Raw genomic sequence first — 3,534 nt, 5'->3', positions numbered from 1 at the left:
ATTCTCCCTTTGAAAACTCCTAAGGTGCCTAGACTTTCAGGGTCCGGGATGACATGTCCCTATGGGACCCTGCAATAAATATGTGCAACAATCAAAAACTTTTCAGACTGAGCTATCTTTGACACCTGTGTTCCAACTGGATGTCACTGTGTCCCAAAACTAACTCCCCAGACATCTCTGCCTATGCATCCTTTAAAACTTTTAGGGTCATTCCTCTGGGTTGACATGTTTTCTAGCCTGTATGTCACCTTTGCAGGGATGCCACATGTCACTCATTTTTGGCCCACTTGGGTACCTAAAACTACCACATGTCACACCCTCATTAGTACCACGTGTCATGATGGCATCATCATGCCACTTTGTAACTCTGTCATTTCTATGAGCCAATCAACATGCACCATGTGTCCTTCTCTAGTTGATCCATGTGGCCTATATTCCATGTCATAATGCAATAAAGAGAAGGTCCCAAGCATGTGTTTTTCATTGAATTATTTGTTAAATTTAAAAGGTCAAGACGAGAATTTTGGTTGCATCTAGTAGGAATTTTGTCATTCCCTGACTCTATTACCCCATACCTTTAGACTCATGCTCCCCTTTGAATCTTCTAGGGAATACCTTTTCGGGTGACGTGTCTTGTGGGGTCCTCCCTCCAATAATCAACACTCAATCTACCTATCACGTGCCTTCCACGCCTTCGTTGTGCCACTATATTGAGTACCTTTGATGGTCTTCCATGGAGCCCCCTTGTATGGTTTAGTGGTAAAATGGAGATGGGATCCACTATTAATGAGGACTGTCAATATTTCGATTGGTGGTTTGGAAATAAAACCCATAGCAATACCCACTTATTATTAACCCTTGGGTGAGCATGATCCCACGCAATTTCTCTAATGGGTTAAAGGGGACGTGTGACACGTGATCCACCACCAAAGTTTCTCATTGTTTAACTGTCACTCTGATCTGCCAACTTTGGCCAAACACCAAACTTTCACCAACTAAAACCATCACCAACTTTAGTTTTGCAACCTTTGACCCCTTTTGGCATGCCTACCATTGACTAACAATAACTTCTGATCCATAAGGCCATTTGCAGACTTCCATATACCATTGGAAAGATATTTTTGAGCTCTATCCATATGAGAAGTTTTCAAGAGCACCTGAGATGATATTATGAACTAGAAATGAATCCATAATCTCTACTCCTTGACCATTCTTCTTGCACCCATATTTGCCTTTTCCATTAATGATAACTTATGACTAATATTCTCCCCCTTTGGAATTTATGGCAACACCAACAACACAATCATAAAATAAAAATTGTCTTCTCTTACTTCTACTTGTTTTTGTAATCCTCCCCCTTTGGTGTACTTCCCCCCCTTTGACATCAGTGGTAAAAAAAAACAATGTGCTCCCCCTTACTTGTTGATCTTGTGGACTGACAACTTCGTGTTGATATGTTGAGTGCTTGATGATTGTATTTATTCATATTGAGGAATATCTAGTGGAGGGAGGTATAAGGAACTATTCCCTATATTTTCCTTCAGTACTCAAATTGATCTCCGGTGAGAGGTTTGGTGAAATATCAACTACCTTCTCTTTTATAGGTACATACTCCAACCGGGAAATCTAATTTGAAACTTGCTCTCATAAAAAATGGTACATAGTTTGAATATGTTTTGTCTTTTATTGGAAAATAGGGTCTTGGACATGTTTATTGCACTTGTATTGTCATAGATGATTGGTATTGGCTGCTCATATTCAACCTAAACATCTTGTAAATTCTACTTCATCCATAATAGTTGAGTGAAACATGAAGTTGTTGCTATATAAGCTCCTTCAATAGTAAAGAGAGAAATTGAATCTTGCTTCTTGATCAACCATGAAACAAGACATGCACCAAGAAAGAAAGCACCACGATTAGTGCTCTTTCTATCATCTACACCACCTTCCAAATCAACATCATTAAAAATAGTTAGTGAAAAATATTGACCTCTGTGCTACCAATGTCCATAGTCCATTGTGGCTCTTCGATATATGAGAATCCTTTTGGCTACTAGAAGATGAATCTATCTAGGGGCTACCTGAAATCTTCCAACAATACCAACTGCCTACATGATGTCTGGTCTTGAGGTTGTCAAATATAAGAGGTTATAAATAATAGATCTATACAGAGTCTGATCCACCTTTAGTGATTCATCAGTCTTGCTAAGTTTACAACATGTAACCATTGGAGTGCTTACCAAAGAACATTCCTTCATGCCAAATTTATTCAAAACTTCCTTGAGATACTTGCTTTGTGAGATAAAGATTCCTTTGGAAGATTGTGGAATATGAAAACCAAGGAAATAAGGAAGTTATCCAAGCATTGTCATCTCAAATTTTGCCTTCATATCAGTTGCAAGCTGGCATGTTAGTTTACTTGAATCATTGACAAAAATAATATCATCAACATAGACAACCACCGCAATAAATAAATAAATAAATTCCTCATTATATTTCACATATAAATTACTATTAACTACACCTCTTTTAAAACAACACTTGAGCAAAGAATTATCCAACTTGGAATACTAAGGTCTTAGGGCTTGCTTGAGACCATACAATGACTTTTTCAACTTGCAAACATAATAGGGCTTATATGATCATTGAAAACCATTAGGATGCTCAATATAAACTTCTTCCTGCAAATCTCCAATTAAAAAGGAAAGTTTGACATCCATCTGATATATCCTAAATTTCTTGAAACTAGCAAAAGCCAAGAACATGTGAATTTCTCCTAATCGAGCAACAAGAGCAAGGTCCCATAAAAATCTAAGGCTTCAATCTTTTCAATACCTTTGCAAACTAACCTTGCTTTATTTCTTATCACTTCGCCATGTTCATTCAATTTGTTTTTAAAAACCCATGTGCTAATAACATTCTTGTTTGTTGGTCGAGGAAAAAGCTCCCATTTCTGATTTTTCTCAATCTCATCAAGCTCTTCATTCGCGACCTTTAACCAATTGTCATATTTTCTATCTTATGAAAAATCCTTTGGCTCCATCATAGATAACATAGCTACATGCGCTTGAGTAAGGGGATTTAACAATCTTCTTCTTGTCTACACACCTCTATTAAAGTCACCAATAATTTTCTCAACTAGTTGGTGTTTTTGTACATTGATTGTAGGATATTTGGATTGTGGATAGAGGGGTTCTTCATCTGAAAATGGATCATCATCCTTCTCATCATTATTGACTAGAGTATTATAGTTGATATTCACTAGTTGATTGCCTTCAATGTACTCATCAACTTTAACATCAATACAATCAACTATTCTCTGTGTATTTTTATTATAGCATCTATACCCCTTGCTAGTCTGAGAGTATCCAAGGAAAATGCCTTCATCAACTCTTGTATCAAACTTGATAAGCTTTTATAATTCCTTTTGATATAACACTTTCTTCCAAATCCTCTGAAATGCTTGATTGTAACAAGTCTTCCATACCAGAGTTCATATGGAGTTTTATCACTATTTGGTTTGAAGTGTGCTTT

Source organism: Pinus tabuliformis, chromosome 3_2, assembly GCF_031772625.1.
Source record: "Pinus tabuliformis cultivar Carrire ecotype Pingquan chromosome 3_2, CPIR1, whole genome shotgun sequence".
Classification (NCBI taxonomy): Eukaryota; Viridiplantae; Streptophyta; class Pinopsida; order Pinales; family Pinaceae; genus Pinus; species Pinus tabuliformis.
The sequence above is the reverse complement of the archived record's forward strand: the minus strand, read 5'-3'. Positions refer to the sequence as shown.